The sequence below is a fragment of the Agelaius phoeniceus genome, unplaced genomic scaffold, assembly GCF_051311805.1.
Source record: "Agelaius phoeniceus isolate bAgePho1 unplaced genomic scaffold, bAgePho1.hap1 Scaffold_351, whole genome shotgun sequence".
NCBI classification, from domain to species: Eukaryota; Metazoa; Chordata; class Aves; order Passeriformes; family Icteridae; genus Agelaius; species Agelaius phoeniceus.
The window spans coordinates 9,629-26,820 of NW_027509954.1; positions in this window are offsets into that span (position 1 = coordinate 9,629).

Genomic DNA, 17,192 nt, shown 5'->3' on the forward strand with positions numbered 1-17,192 from the left:
CGTGTCACCAATGTCGCGGGAGTTTGTTTGACCTTCTGAAAATGGCGGCCAAAAGGGCGGGAAAGCGGAGGGCCCCGGTGTGTCTATCCGGACTGCCTGCACGGAACACCGACGCCGGCGCAGCCCCGGCGGGATTTTCTCTTGCGTTTTAGGTGTACCCGACACGGGCTGTGTGGTCAGTGGCGCCGCGGGCGGGCGTATTTTGGCGTGTTTCTGACCGGCATGTGAGTAACCGCCTCTCTCGGCCGAGGGGGGGGGGGTCCTCTCTCGGCCGCCATGTTGGGAGTGGCGCGTCGCCAATGTCGCGGTATTTTTTTTTTTTGACCTTCTCAAAATGGCGGCCAAAAGGGCGGGGATATCGCGGACCCGGGAGTCTGCCGCCCTGTGGCCAGAGCGCGGTACTGCAGCCCCCCGAGCCAGCGCCCTGCCCCTCGCCGCTGGCTGCCGGGGGCGGGGCAAGGGCGCGGCTGCCGAGCGAGGCAAGGGCGAGGGCGAGGGGCGGGCGGGGCGGGCTCGGTAAATGGCCGGGAGGGGTGAAAGACGTTCAGGAGTGCAAAAGGGACACGATGGCTGAGAAGAATGGCCGGGGGGGGGGGCGGCCCGGCGGGGCCGCTTTCGGCGGGCGGCGGAGGCGCGGTCGTAGCGCTCCGCGGGCCGGGGGCAGCGAGCGGGGGCGGGCGAACGCCGTCGGAACGGAGCTGCACCCCCCCCCGAGCCCGCACACGCGCCTCTCCAGGAAGCGACGGCCGGCCGGAAAATCCCGGCGGGGCGGCGGCGCTGCCCGCCCTTTCTGCCGCCAGCTTTGCAAGGTAAGACCGTCCGCCCCGCCCCGCCCCGTCCCGCCGCCCTCCGGTGTCTGTAAACAGACGGACTCCCTCTGCCTTCCCACTTCTCCGTGCTGGAGAGTGGGAGAAAGGTCCGTGCTGCTTGCCGTGTCCTCGGTGGGCAGAGAGCTCTGACCTTGCCTTGCATGGGCTGCTGAGGATTGGATCCATGGGGATGTGCTTTGATGCATTTAGTGACCTTTACAGATTTCTTTCCCCGCTTTTTTCAGTTCCCAGAATCATGGAAGAATTCAGGTTGCAAGGGGCTCTAAAGATCACCTCATTCCAAGGCTGCTGCTGCCGTGGGCAGGGACGTGCTTCCATCGAGCAGCTTGCTCAGAGCCTCATCGCAGAGCACCGACGGGCCTTGAGCACTTGCAGCGGTGGGGCAGCCCCGGGACCTCTGAGCAACCTGTGCCCTGTGCCAGCCAGGTGCCAGAGGAGGAAGGAAGCCCTTCCCACCTGGAGCAGAGGCTGCGTAGCCTTGTGGCACCGAGCGTGTGAGACAGAAAGGCCCTTCCTTTCTGGAGGGGTAACAACACTCAAAGCTCTTTCTCGGGACAAGCAGAGCAATGGAAGGCCAAAGTAGCCTTCAGTTCTTCCAGCAGCTTTGGGAACAACTTGAAGGAGGAGCAGAGCTGGCCTGGTGCCTGCCATGGCTGTCTGTCTTCTTGGCTGAGGCTTTATAAATGAGGCGCTTTTCTGTAGTTCCTTTTCAGGCATGACGTGCAAGTTGCCCCTAGAAGTCCAAAGGCAGCTGTTTTCTTAGCAGAAGGAAGTCAGGAGGAGGCAAAGCCAGCAGCTAAGTCTGGATAAAAAACTTGGCTAACCTCTTTTCCCCCCCTCCTCCAAACAGGCAAGTGTGAAGCACTCAGCAGAGATCTGCCCGGGAGGAAAAGCAGAGCCAATCTCTGAGAAGAAGGGACGTGCGAGCTCTGGCGAGGACGGCTGCTCCCCCTGGCCTTGGTGTGGGACCTCCTGAGCTGCCATTCCTGTGGTGGGAGTGTTTCTCCTCTCCTCCAGCCAAGCCAGAGACCGCCTAGGGAAGGAGCAGGTAAGGTTGAAGTACCGAGGTCTCCCAGGTAAGAAGTGACACGGCAAAAGGAAATGGCCTCAACTTGCAGCAGGGAAGGCTTAGATTGGATTGGAGGGAAAATTTCTTCCCTGAAAGGGTGCTGAGGCGTAGGAGCAGGCTGCCCAGGAAAGTCCCCATGCCTGGAGACATGTCAAGGATGTCAAGATGTGGTGTTTAGGGACCTGACTTGGGGGGGCAGCAGCTGGGCTCGATGTCCTTAGAAGGCTTTTCCAACCGCAAGGATGCTACGGATCCTATGGTTCTGGAAAGCCTTGACCCCTCTGGCTCTAGCACAGCACCTGGATGCTGACAAAATGAGGCTGGTCCTAGAGCCTGGAGGTCCCTGTGCCACAGGGAGAGGACAAGCCGGTGTCACCTGCAGGGAGGGTCTCGTCCCCAGAGAGCCGTCAGTGACTCCGTCCCTGCCCGGGGCTCTGGGTGCGCCCTCGGGGGGCGGGGGACGACACCTGCCCTCAGGTGTCCCTCTGGGCACCTGGGAAGGGAACCAGGTCCATCCGTGCGGCAGCTCCAGGGCTTGCAGGCTTTGGGGCTTTGCAGCTGTGTGCCTTGTCACAAGGTGGCAGGGACATGACACTGCCTGGCAACGCTGCTGGCCTCGGATCCTTGCTGCTCTCATCCTTATCCCATATGGATTTAGCAGCAATCTTCTGTCTTTGCTTTCAAACTGTCCTTGGGAGAGTTCCAAGAGAGGGTCATTAGTTATTTCAAAGCCTACATCTTTTACCTCTTGGCACTGAAGAGAAAAGACACAAACCTGCTTTGCATCCTTCTGCCTGGAAGTCATTGTGACACACAGGGAAGGGAGGAAGGGGCTGGCCGGGGTCAGCCTCTGCTGAGCCTCAGCTCTGGCTGCTCCTGCTCACAGGGTAAAGCCAAAAGCTGTCGTGATCAAAAACGCAGGCCGCCCTTCTGACCTGAGTCACAGGGGCCGTTTCTTCTGAATGAATCAAGGTGGGAAATCATTCTTGGAGCTTCAGAAGAAAAAAAACCCCAAAACCGTAGGTACGTTTGTAAGAGTGGGTATGTACGTACATTTCCTTCGATGAAGAAGAAAATCTTAGAAATATCATGTCACGTCTGGCTTCCTAGAGAAGATCCTGACCTCTGGGCTTCTGAAAGCAAATGGCTGTGCATTTATAGGAGCGTTTCCCTTCTTTTTATGTGCCTCCCCCAGTCATCTTCTACCCTTGCCCACGGCAAGGAGAGTGCGGTGATTTGGCTGCTCCGCTCTGCTGAGGTTGTTGCAGGCTGTGTAGCAGGGAGTGAGGCCTTTTGTGGCTGCTCATCAGACATTTTCCTACAGCCTTCTCCCTGCAATGGTAAAATGAGACTTGTGTTAGCGAGCAGTCAAGTAGAGCAGGTAACATTAGAAAAGAATTGTTTCTGAGCTGCTGTTCACTAGCACGTGTTTCCCCTTTCCGGCAGAGCGCGCATCATTGCGGGCTTGGGATCAATTGAAATGCGCTAAGGAAACCAGCTCTGGGGAGGGAGGGAGGGAGGGAAATGCTCTCTTAACATGTGCCAATTCTTCTGTCAAACTCATCAGGGCAGGACAGCGTTCAGACTGAAAGTGTAAGAAGATGTGGAGGGAGACAGAGAATCTGACAGGAGCACCGGACTCACAAGTGCACGAATTTTGCTTTTGGCTTGGATTCAAACGCAGAAGTTGTAAGGAATTTGGGAAGGAGAAGGGACATTTCAGAAGGAGAAGAAGAAAAAGAAGTTGTTGTTGTTGTTACAGCCCTGGCAAAATCTTTGGTTCTAGCTAATAAAGGAAGCTAGTTGAAATAAAAAAAAAAGAAAAAAAAGTGGTTTTTTTTTTTCCTTCGCTGTTGTATTCGTTGGTGGTTCGTTATATGGTGTGTTGTTTTATTTCTTGGTCTTATTACCTCTGTGTAAATAGTTTTTTTGAGTGAAGCTCACTTTCTGGACGGGTTGGTTTGTATTTGAGGTAGGATAAATTTCAAGAGGTTTCTTTCCTAGACTTCTGACAGGCATTCCTGGGATTTTGGTTTTGTTTACTGTGTGTATCAACAGAGAGATTTGGTAGGGCCAGCTGGGCTGCTGGAGTTTTGGGTGTTAATTTATGAGATGGCTTTTGTTCAATGCAGTTTTGAATTGTTGAAAGGGTTTTTAATGTAGTGGTTTTAAGGCGGTCTTTAAGAATTGTTTGTATCGTTTCACGTTGTTTGTAGTTGGTGTACGATCAGGGATATGGTGGAACTTCTTGAACGTTCTGGTTTTAGCGTTCCTAAGTTCCGATTTCTTTCTGCTTTGCTGTTTTGTTTCTGGTTTTCTTTTGGGGGACAGGGGCGTTACTTGACGGTGGGTTTCTAGAGGCAATGTGTCTTTCAATTTGGGTAGTGATATTTTTTAGTATTTTAATAGTTTCGATTTTTTTTATTTTCATGCTTTTAATGAGTTGTTTTAAAATTTGGAAGATAACCTTTCTAGATGATTGGTTATTATTTGTGAGTTAGCCTCAAGGTAGAGCTTTGGGGGCTTTTTTTAGTAATGTTTAGGGTCAGTTGTAGGGTTTTGAGTTTAGTGAGTTGGTTGGATTGAATTTTTCATGGGTGTTTGTTTTGACTAGCAGTTCTGTCATTTTCCATGTGTATCTGAGTTTTTTGGGGTTTTGAGCCATTGGTTGAGGAGGAAGTTTATGATGAGAATGTACGGAGCTTTTGGGCTAGTTATAGTGGGATTTCAAATGTCTTGACAGTTCGGTTGATTTGAGTTTTTCTTAGGGTTAAATGTTGTGGGGTCTTTGTTCTGTTAGTCCTAGAAATAGGTTTGGTTTGGATACGCTGCGATGGGATGAGCGTGGGCTGCGTACCGGTGCTGCCGAAGGCGCGGTATTTGTGTGGTTCTGATGCGTTGGGTTAATGAATTGATACGGTCTAATATATAGATTAATTAAAGTAGAAATAAATATCAATATAAAAACAAATATAAAATGATAGTGGTAAACATAAATATAGAAAACAAATAGATAAACACATAAAACTATACTATATAGTATATTATTGTAACAGATGCTAATCTATAGAAACGATAGTCTATTATATATGTATACAAAGATATATAAAGATCGGTTGTAAATATAAAACTATTTAGATAGAGTTAAAAGGAATTGGGGATTTTTTGGGATTTTTTTTATTAGGTTATAGGCTGGGGTTTTTTTTCTAGATAGAAATAATATAAAAATAAAAATCCAGATCTCCAAATATATAACGCGTATACCGATCTCTCTAAATATTGAATATAAAGAAATAGAAGTAAAAGAATATCTAGGATATAAAAATACTATATATCTATTATTCTATTAAAAGGTATTCTCTCTAGTATGTATAATACCTACAAATGTAATAAATAAAAATTATAAAAGTAAATGTGAAGAGAATGATGAAAAATGAGATGATTTTTAGAGTTTTAAATATGGTTTAGATAAAGGGGTGTCTTTGGTTTTTGTTTGGTTAGAGGCAGGGGTTTTATTTGAAATAATAGAAGTATTATAGAAATGTGAATCTTAAGATAGAAATCTATCATAAGTCTAGAAAGAGAAATGACGAAACTATGGATAGAAATTGAAATCTAAATCTATGTCAGTAATATGAAGAGTTGTAGTATAGAATAGAAATGACCTTATGTGGCAATATAAATGAGAAATGGGAATAGAAATAGAAGAAGATGTAAATATAGTTGGAAAGAAAGGGAATTTTTTGGCTTTTGTTTGAGTAGAGGCAGGGGTTTTATTTGAAATAACACAAGTGTTCCAGAAGTGAAAATCTGAACGCAGAAATAGATAATCAATGAATCAAAATACGTATAAAAATATAGAAATAAGTCCTCGGAATAGATGTAATGTAGAATATCAATTGATTTATAAATTGACATTGATAAAGAGAAATGGATCAGTAAGCAATACACATTATAAATAGAAATGTGACTATCAATAGGAAAACCTAGGGGTAAAATCTATTCAAATATTGTCTAAAAGAAAGGGTTGGGGTTTTTTGGGCTCTTCTTGGGTTAGAGGCAGGGTTTTTATTTGAAATAATATGAACATAGATATTACTCTTACCTGTTTCTAAATATTGAGATAGATAATCAAGATATAAATATAAAACCTAAGGAAATAGAAATAATAGGAAGGGATGTAATATAGAATACAAATAAGAGTAGACATTGATATACAGTTTAAATGTCAATGTGAACATGAACCTGAAAGATACAATTTTAAAAAAGATTGAAATAGAGTTGAAAAGAAAGGGGTTCTTTTTGGCTTGAATTTGGGTAGAGGCAGGGGTTTTATTTTAAATAATGGAAGAGTTACAGAAGTAAAAATCCTAACACAGAAATATAGATTAAATATAGAAAGATATGAATAAAAAGATGTCAATAAATAGAAGAAATAGGAACAGATGTAAAATAGAATATAAACTTATAAAAAATCGGAAATTATAAATGTAAAAATAAACATTACACATCAATATACATTTGAAATATAAATGTGGATATAAAGATGAAAAAAACATAATTTTTTTACAAATTTAAATGCAGTCGAAATTAAAGGGGGTTCTTTTTGGCTTTTATCCGGGTAGGGGCAGGGGAATTATTTTAAATAATGTAAACGTTACAGAAGCAAAAATCCTAACAAATATATACTTACTATGTAAAAATATGTATAAAAATAGAGAAATAAATTTAAGTACTAGGGAGAGATGTAATATAGAATAGAAATTTATTTATAAATAGAAATGTATAAATATACATCAATACGCATTATAAATAGAAAGGTGAATATTAATATGAAAAACTATTTTAAAAAATATTTATGTATTTTTTAAAAGAAATTGTTGGGTTTGGGTTTGGTTTGGTGTTTTTGGTTTTTTTTTTTTTATCCTATTAGGTTAGAGGCAGGAGGATTTTTTTCTTCTTCCTGGTTGTTTTGGGGCATTTATTTCAGAGCAGCTTCTGGGGGGGATGGCCCCTGTTCCTTTTTGCCGCCTTGGCCGCCTGCAGGCCCAAGGCGCGCGGCGCCCCCGGCTGGGGTGGGCGGCAGTGCTGCCGCCTTGTGGGCAGAGCGCGGTACTGCAGCCCGGCGCCGCCGCCAGGCAGCCCTCTTGGGCGTGGCGCGTGGCGGAGTTTGTTTGACCTTCTCAAAAGGGCGGAAGAACGGAGGGCCCCCGGCGGTGTGTCTATCCGGAATGCCTGCACGGAACACCGATGCCGGCGCGGCCCCGACGAGCTTTTCTGTGGCGTTTCAATTGCGATGATGGCATTCCGATTCGCCTGCAGGGTTCGGCGTCGCGGGAAATCGTTTCTAGGGCTCGAGGTGGGTGTCGGCATTTTGATCAGGCAGCTGGCAAAACGGCTACGCCTTGGGGTCTTTCCAAGGGGCGCTGGGGGCGGGGCCGGGGCGGGGCGCCGTGTCGACGAGGTGACGTCATTCGGCGGCACTCTGCCCGCAGTTCGCCCATGCAGACGGCAGGGGGCGCTGTGCCGGCAGTGCGCCCATGCAGGCGGCAAAGGGCGCTGTGCCTGCAGTGCGCCCATGAAGACGGCAGGGGGCGCTGTATAAATAGAGTATTAAGTATAAACTATCCAGAAGAAGAAATAAAAGCTCGATGTCACCTGCAGCTGTAGAAAATTTCAGGCTCCCATGGAGGAAATAGTTTTCCTAAAATCATTACCGTTTTGGGGTTTTTTGCACTCCCCGGTAGCCTGAACGTTTCTACTGCTGCTTTTTTATCCTAAAGCCAGAATGGAAATCCCAGATTAGAAATACAGGGAAAGAAAGAGAGAAAGAAAGAAAGAGAGAGAGACAAAGAGAGAAAGAAGGAAAGAAAGAAGGAAAGAAAGAAGGAAAGAAAGAAGGAAAGAAAGAGACAGAGAGAAAGAAAGAAAGAGAGAGAGAGAAAGAAAGAGAGAGAGAGAGACAGAAAGCGAGACAGAGAGAAAGAAAGAAAGAGAGAGAGAAAGACAGAAAGAGAGACAGAGAGAGAGAGACAGAAAGAGAGAGAGAAAGAGAGAAGGAAAGAAAGAGACACAGAGAGAGAGAGACAGAGAGACAGTGAGAACGAAAGAAAGAGAAAGAGAGAAAGAAAGAGAGACAGAGAGAGAGAGACAGAAAGAGAGACAGTGAGAACGAAAGAGAGAGAGAAAGAGAGAAAGAAAGAAAGAGACACAGAGAGAGAGAGACAGAAAGAGAGACAGTGAGAACGAAAGAAAGAGAGAAAGAGAGAAGGAAAGAAAGAGACACAGAGAGAGAGAGACAGAAAGAGAGACAGTGAGAACGAAAGAAAGAGAGAGAAAGAGAGAAGGAAAGAAAGAGACACAGAGAGAGAGAGACAGAAAGAGAGACAGTGAGAACGAAAGAAAGAGAGAGAGAGAAAGAGAGAAGGAAAGAAAGAGAGACAGAGAGAGAGAGACAGAAAGAGAGACAGTGAGAACGAAAGAGAGAGAGAGAAAGAGAGAAGGAAAGAAAGAGACACAGAGAGAGAGAGACAGAAAGAGAGACAGTGAGAACGAAAGAGAGAGAGAGAAAGAGAGAAGGAAAGAAAGAGACACAGAGAGAGAGAGACAGAAAGAGAGACAGTGAGAACGAAAGAGAGAGAGAGAAAGAGAGAAGGAAAGAAAGAGACACAGAGAGAGAGAGACAGAAAGAGAGACAGTGAGAACGAAAGAGAGAGAGAGAAAGAGAGAAGGAAAGAAAGAGACACAGAGAGAGAGAGACAGAAAGAGAGACAGTGAGAACGAAAGAGAGAGAGAGAAAGAGAGAAGGAAAGAAAGAGACACAGAGAGAGAGAGACAGAAAGAGAGACAGTGAGAACGAAAGAAAGAGAGAGAGAGAAAGAGAGGAAGAAAGAGAGACAGAGAGAGAGAGACAGAGAGACAGTGAGAACGAAAGAAAGAGAGAGAGAGAAAGAGAGAAAGAAAGAAAGAGAGACAGAGAGAGAGAGAGACAGAAAGAGAGACAGTGAGAACGAAAGAAAGAGAGAGAAAGAAAGAGAGACAGAGAGAGAGAGACAGAAAGAGAGGCAGTGAGAACGAAAGAAAGAGAGAGAAAGAAAGAGAGACAGAGAGAGAGAGAGACAGAAAGAGAGGCAGTGAGAACGAAAGAAAGAGATAAAGAAAGAGAGACAGAGAGAGAGAGACAGAAAGAGGGACAGTGAGAACGAAAGAAAGAGATAAAGAAAGAGAGACAGAGAGAGAGAGACAGAAAGAGAGACAGTGAGAACGAAAGAAAGAGATAAAGAGAGACAGAGAGAGAGAGACAGAAAGAGAGACAGTGAGAACGAAAGAAAGAGAGAGAGAGAAAGAGAGAAAGAAAGAAAGAAAGAAAGAGAGACAGAGAGAGAGAGACAGAAAGAGAGACAGTGAGAACGAAAGAAAGAGAGAGAGAGAAAGAGAGAAAGAAAGAAAGAGAGACAGAGAGAGAGACAGAAAGAGAGACAGTGAGAACGAAAGAAAGAGAGAGAGAGAAAGAGAGAAAGAAAGAAAGAGAGAGAGAGACAGAGAGAAAGGGAGAGAGACAGAGAGACAGAGAGAAAGAAAGAAAGAGAGACAGAAAGAGAGACAGACAGAAAGAAAGAAATAGAGAGAAAGGAAGAGAGCGAGAGAAAGAAAGAAAGAGAGAGAGAAAGAAATAGAGAAAGACAGAAAGAAAGAAAGAGAGAGACAGGAAGAGAGCGAGAGAAAGAAAGAAATAGAGAAAGACAGACAGAAAGAAAGAAAGAGCGAAAGAAAGAAAAGGAAAAAGGAAAGGAAGAAAAAAAAAAGGAGGAAGAGAAAGGAAGAAAAAAAATGAAAAAGGAAAAGGGTGAGAGTGAAAAAGAAAGCGCGAAAGTGGAAAAGGGGGTGAAAAACAGAGTGAAAAAAAGAAAAAAGAGTTGGAGTGGAAAAGAAAGGACATTCGGGAGGGGCGGTGCTGCCTAAGGTGCTTCCGCGCCCAGGAGCGAAGGAGCCGTTTGATCCCCTGGCGGGAGCGCCGCTCCCGGTAGCGGAGAACGGAGCGGTGGCTGTCAGTCCGAGACTCCAACTCCCGGCAGGCCCTGCGGCCGTAAAGCGCGGCGTCTGACGCAACGGCCGACGCGCCATATGAATGGCTGGCGGCCCGAGGCGGCCGCGTGCCGGGGGAGCGGGCTGGGCGCGGGGAGCTCCCGGCGCCTGTCCCGCGCGGGACGGAGCCGCGGCAGCGACGCTGGAGGGGCGAAGCCTCCGTCCGGCCGTCCGCACGGAGCCGAGCGGCGCGGAAGGGGCGTCCGCCCGGTGCCTCGGCCTCGCTCAGCGGTCCCGGTGGCGGGGGCTGAGCTCGGGCGGGGCGCGCTGCCGCCCGCCGATGGCGGAGCGCCAGGCGGTGCTTTGCTGCCGCGGGCCGGGAGCTGCAGGAGCCGCCCCGGGCGAGCGGCGCCGGGCGCTGCCGCGGTCACTGTGCGGCGGCTGCCCTCGGGCTGGCGGAGGCGCGGGAGCCGCCGAGCTGCAGCCGTCTCCCTCGGGCCGCTGCCGCTGCTGCGGGCGGGGGCGGACGAGCGGCTGCGGAGGCGGCTCCGCGGCGGGCTCAGCCTTGCGAGCAGAGAGCGCTCGACATCGCTGGCATGACACGGCTGCTGAGTGCCTCAGTGCTCGTGGCTCTTCCTTCCACGCAAACAGATGGAGCGGCATCGCTGAGCAGTAAAACACAGCGATGGCCCGGAGAATGGCGAGCGCAAGGAGCGCCGGGCAGGATCCTTCTGATGGCACAGGTGCGATCGGCAAACTCAGCCCCTTGTGCCCCTGCCCTCCCGACCCCCAGGGGAAATGCTCTCCAGCCTCGAGCTGCTGAGAGACAAAACGTGTGATTTGACACTAGGGTCCGGAAAAGGTTTCCGTTTAGATTAGCAAATGCCTCCATTGTTCTCGGTTACATCCTAGGATCGGTTTTAGGCAGTGACTTTCTACCGCTTGTCGGATTTTCTTGTGCAATGGTAAGAAAATAGGCAGGTCTGATACTGGTTTCGCTTTTTTTCTACTTCATGTTCCATGAGCTGCTTTTATCCAAGCAATTGTTTTAAAGTTCTACTGTAGGCGTTTCTGGTTCACTTTTTTTTTTTTTTTTTTCCTCTAAATCGGCAGTAAATATAGCTGAGTAAAATTACCTTGGTTTTCTTCCTTCTTAAATGTTTTTATTGATAATCCTATTTGAATATGCAGAACACGTGGGTATGTCCTGTAATATATCCTAGCTTTTCTTGTTTACAGGGTACTCAGAAAATATTTTTCCCTTCGAGTCCCACTGAAACATTCTCCGTGCAATCTCCGTTAAGGTCTGTGTTTACAAATAAGCCACCATCAGCTGAGATATTTGCCTGTGTACCTTTTCCTGTCATTCAGAGCTTGCGTTCTGTGGTTTTTATGATAAACCTATCAAACTTGCGAAACCGTTTTGCAAGTCTTAACCGTTGAAGGCAGCAAGAAGTGGTTTTAAAGCCTGTTCTTGAGCAGACAAAGGGAAAAAGTGTGAATTTGCTGCTGAACTTGTCCTTTTTCATTTGACTTGCCTTGAATTATTTAGGAAGAGAGAGCACTAGAAAAAAGAGAGAAATAGAATTGGTTCTTGAGCCCTCCTAAAATGCTCCCTGTGATTCCGTGTGGAGCCAAAGTGAAGGGTGATGGAACAGAGCCCCTGTGCTTTAGAAGGAAATCAATTTCAACCTGATCTCCACCCTGAGTCTCCCTAATTTCTGTTTTTAAAATGCAAACTAAGTTTGGGAAGTGTTGGGAGTTAGTATTTTGGGGGAGAAATGGCAGTTGCACAAACCGTTCCATTTCCCAGAGGCTCTGGGAAGGATTCATTTTGTAAGCGCTGTAACTGCCATCGGTTGGTGGTTCGGGGTTGGAATGTGCACTTGCCCTCCTATAAAGCACTCGTTCATTTGCATTTCAGTGCCAGGAGTCTGGAGAAACTGGAGAAGAGCCCAAGAGACATTTTTCATCCTGAGATACAAAAGGTAGGAAGTGACTTTTTTTGGTTTGGTTCTTTTTCTTTATGATTTCCTGGAAATAGAAGTAATTAAGTATAGATCCTACTGGTTTGTTTCTTCCAGTAGCTAATAAGAATAATAATAATAATCTAATACTACTTAAACTGTCTCTTTATCCATTGAACTGGCCATTTCAAATCCAAACTTCTAAACACCAATAAAACCATCATCCTTGTAGAATCTTTAATAGGAGGGGGCTAAAGATGCTGTTTTTGTTGACAGGATTTATTGGTTCTTGAAGGGCAAGAGGTGAGTACAAGCCTAACTACTTCTTGCTCACAGACCCGTCCGGTGAATACGGCTTTGTATTTTGATGGGCTTTTGATGACTTCTAAATCAATTGCTCGTTACAGTAAAAAGAAGTCATGTTTTTTTGAACCTGACAGCAAAAATAACTTGAAGCACCAATTTAATAATAATTGATCACCCGTCTAAGTTAATGATTTTATGCTATACTATCAAAGTTTAAAGGTAAATTATTGTGTAGTAGGAGATGGTATAAAATGTATGTTCTAACGTGTAGGATGTATGCAAAGATTAGAGGAAACAAATTTTTATGTCTTCTGTTTGACTGTTTACCAAATAATATTTGGTTTTATTTTCCTGGGATCGGTGAATTTTAAATTTGGAGTCCTCTATGCTAAGGATGGTCAGCTTACAGGTGATGAAATGTTCAGTCATGGTGAGGTTTTCACCTTCTCCTTAATTGTTTTGCTCATCTGAAAAGAAAAAAAAAAAAAAAAAAAAAAAAGGTATGTTTATTATTTGTTACCCCGTTCTGTCCGTTTCCTCAGTATTTGCTGGAGCTCTGCTTACCCAAGCTTTGGGTAAAACAAGCTTTGGGTTCCTTCTGTCCCACTGGGTGTTGCCCAGTTTGGTTGCATCTGGTGAAATTCAGCCTGAGCCCTTACAGAACCAGCTCAAACCAGGTGAGAGCCATTCGCAGCTCTCTCAGGACACCCGGCGGAGGATGGGTGACGTTTCTGAGCATCTGGCAAGTGCACTTCTATCAAAACTCGGCCTGTGCAATTTCTGGGGAAAACCCTTCTGTATCCTGAAGGGTTCCTCAAAGTCTGTTGAGGATCCGGTTAGCAGTTGCTCACCTGGATGGTTCCAGCTCCTCAAGCTAACACTTGTACTCTTGCCCTGTAGTTTAGATCTATTGTAGTTTTGTTATTTTGCAAGATTTTACGTCTTTGGACAGTAACGTGCATTTCACTCTTTGGAACCTCTCGGATCGTGCTTTGGTGCAGCACCACCTAATGGGACACTTGGCTGCTGTGCTGAAGGGCTTGGTTAGTGGAATTGTAAATCCCGGAGAGTTTGTAAGTCTTCTGTCCCCAGGGAGGTGTCACGCTTTGTTCACCGTTGCTCTGTTTGTCAGGTGCTGCTTCTCGTCGGAGGTATTAACTTCAAACTGCCCTGTTCTTTTTTGAACTTTTTTTCCTGGTTCTCTCCGTAGGGCAGGGAAGGACTCTCGTATCCCGGTCGTCAGACTCAGCGCTGCCCGAGAAGATACAGAGACTGTAAAAATCATAAGAAGCAACTAGGACTGCAGAGGAAACAAACTGGAGAGAACAAAAGGTGATATTGTTCTCCTTAGCCTGGATTAGAAACATCCACTGCGCTTTGATGCCGGTGGCTGCCAGGGGCTCGTTAGGTCTCTTGAGGCAGGTGTAGGTGTTCACTTGTAGGTTCTATTTTTTGGCAAAGGACCACGAGAGAAGTTTATTTATAGATCCAAATAAACATTCATCTTATCTGAACATAACCTGTCATCCCCTTTCTGACATTAAGGACTCCTGTATAAATACTTGGGGGGGTTTTCTTTGTCGTTTCTGAATGGTTCCATTTTGCCGGCTACTTGAACGAGTCTGAGGGGGTTTAATTGCATACTGCTTCCTTGAAATTCTGTTGGTCTCTGCTTGGAACCCTTCTTGTACTGCTTAATGAAAGACTTCGGATGGTGTTTTCTTGCCTGTTTGTGTTTAAGGTCGTGCTCTGATGCATTTACAGAAGCCATGGCAGGAGAGAGTCAGCTGCTGGAGAAGAGGAGACAGTATTATCCCTGTGCAGCACGGAACTGTGCCACTGCTGTGTCATCAGCTGTGTCTGCACTGAAAGTAGCCACCTTCACTTGTAGGTAGCTCCTTGGTGCTTTAGGACACGCTGAGGGATTTATTCCTTTTGGGATCCACGATGAGAATTCCCAAGAGAGGTAGTAGTAATAAGGTCTGAGATTGGAAAAAAGCCTGTGTCCTTGGAATGTTGTTGTTGTCGTCAAAAGTTAATTTTTCCTTCTTTCTTAGCCAGTAGTCAGCTTTTTGCTTTATTTTTTGTGGTATCAGTATTTGATTGTTTAAAAAATTGCTTCAAAAGAACTGCAGTGGCTGGCCACCAGGACCTTGTTCAGATTTGCCTATTTGCTTGTAGCTAAAACCTTTCCATATTGTTTATCATTCTATTGAAGAAACTGCTGCCCAGTCAACTAAGAACTGAACATCTGTCTGTCTAGGACATGGGGAGAGGATTTAGGTCATGTCTTTGTTTCCAGAAAAAAGTTCCAGTGTAGTTTCTAACTAGAGGAAAAGGGGGGGGGGGGGGGGGGGGGGTGAAGACTCGGGGCTCTGATGCCGTTGGGGGCACCCCGAGGTGCCCAGGAGAGGGAGCCCCACTGCGGTGCAGGAGCAGGTATGTTATCACGTACTAGAGAGCAAATTATAAATAGAAATATGAAAATTATAAATATAAAAATATTTTTTAGATCGTTAAAGAAAGCGGTTTTTTTAACTTGTCAATAGGCAGGGTTTTGATGATAAAAATGATAAATACAAAGAATATGAAGGTAGAAATCTAAGTCTAGAAAGATATCATAAATACATACAGAGAAAGTTTAAAACTAGAAGAAAAAATCAGTTGCAGCAGTAGATACGATACATAATATAGATAATACTTTAAATACATGTCTAGAATTTTATAGATATTATAGATAATTATTAATAGATTGCATCAAAAGAAACGATAAATATAAATGTGAGTATAATTACACAAAGTATAAAAATATTTCGATACCGTTTAAAAGAAGGTGTTTTCTTGTATTTATTTGGTTAGAGATGGGGTTTTTGTTTGGATTAATAGACGTATTCTAGAAATATAAATCTAACTGTAGAGAGATCCAATCGATAGAGGAGGCTATTTCTAAAACCACAACCGAACGCCGCCGCCTTCGGGGGAATCGCACGAGCTCGGCCGAAGCAAGGCGAGAGCGGCCGACCCTGACGGCCTCGAGCGAACCGAGGCGAGGCTTCCGAGGCTGCCTGAAGCGAAGCGAGCCGAGCTCAGGCGAAGCGAGCCTGCTGCTCTCGTGCGCGCTGCTTAGCGCCAGTGCGCTCCCAGCCTAATGAGCTCCTGCCCGAGCCCGCGCTCCCGGTCGTGTCCGCGCCGTGGCCGGGCCGCCCGCGGGACGCGGCAGCGGGAGAGCCCCGAGCCGGGCGAGCTGAACGGGAGGCGGCGGCGCTTGCCCGCCCGCCGTCGGGGAGCCGAGGCGAGGCGAGCGGAGCCGAGGCGCGCCGAAGGCACAGAGCGGCTGGGAGTTGGGCCGAAGCGAGGCGAGCTCGGCCGAAGAGGCGAATGCAGGCGCCAAGAGCCGAGTTGAGGCGCCAAGAGCCGACTGGAGCCGAGCGTCTCCGGAGCGAGCCGACTGGAGCCGAGCGCCGCAGCATCCCGGGCAGGGCGAGGCGCCGGGCCGGGCTCGGGGTGCAGCCGGGGCTCTGGGAGGCTTCCCCGCCTGTCCCTCTCTCTAGCCCTCCTTCCTTCTCCCCGTCTTCGCCTTCTCTCGCTCCCTTTCCCCCATTCCCTCTCCCCCCGCAAAGCCGGCTCCTTCCTGTCCTGTCCCTAGCCCGCTACTCCCTTCTGTTCCCCCTGTCTCCTTCCTCTGCCCAGCCTCCGTGTACCCTCGTCCCGGGCTTTCCCTTCCCGTGCCGCTTTCCTGCACAGCCCGAGCTCCCTCGCCGCCCTTTGTCGTGCCCTGCTCTCGCTCCTCTCTTCCCGTGCCCCCTTTCCTTCTTTGCCCCGCAGCCGCGGGGCTCGGGCTGCCGGAGAATAAAGCCCCGAGGGCCGGAGCCCGGCGCCCCTGGGCCCTTGCGGGAGTCCCCGCGCGGGGCCGGAGGCTCTCGGCGGATCCCCCCGTGCCGCTCAAGCAGCGCGGCCGACAGCGCCGGAGCTGCGGCTTTGCCGGCATCGCGCTGAGAGCGGCCCCCGCTCCGTGCCGGGCCGTCGCCGCCGTCTGTGCCGCTCCCTCTCTCGCTGCCCCTGGCCCGTGACAGCGAGGCTGGGCAGGAACCTCAAGCCTTCTGGGGGCTGCCCCCCCTTTCTTGTTGCAGCAGAATCCCTTGCTGGGGCCATGCACGTGTGGGAAGGGCTTGGGGGAAGCGCTGCGCTGCTGTCCGGGGCAGTCGGATTCGTTCGGAGCCTTCTTTGGGGGTCAGGGAAAGGCGGGGTGAAGACTCGGGGCTCTGATGCCGTTGGGGGCAGCCCAAGGTGCCCGGGAGAGGGAGCCCCACGGCGGTGCAGGAGCAGGTGGGGGGCGGGCGAGGGGCGGGGGTCACGCTGGGTGCCGTCCCCCAGAGGGACCCAAAGCTGCCACCAAATGCACAGGGAGGGGTGAGTGGGTGTAGGATGCTAAAACCTGGCAAGGCATTCGGTTTTCTAGGTATTGCTAAAGAATAGGAATTGGTCTCTAAACTCAGCTGGGGAGAAACCCTCTCTATGCACTCATTTGTTTACAGGAATGTAGAAGGTTCCGACTGGAGATGCGTAGTAGTTCTGAAGATATTGCCGTGAGGTTTTGATCTAGGAACGGACCGAGCTGTGCCCTGGAACCCTCAGAACAGCTGCAGGGGCTGAAGGCGATAGAAAGGGCTCTCTGGCACCTTTTGCCTCCGTTCTCTGCCAGCGCCCAAAGCGTGTCGCAGTCCCGGAAGAGGCGCTTGTCATCCCGAGAGCCAAAAGGAAGACGTGTCAAATCCCAGCTCTGCCTTGTGTTTCGTGTGGGTTTTTTACTTCGTATTGATGTCATTCCAGAGAGCAAGGAAAGAAGAAATGGGACCGGCTCCCACTATTACTGTGTGAAGGCTTTCTTGAAAGGCTGCTGTATTTCTATTGTCTTTTTCCACTCCAAGCTTGACTTTTGCCCTCGTTTTTCGAGCTCTGCTGCATTGGGTGTCCCAAGGAGGGCGGGGTTCCTCA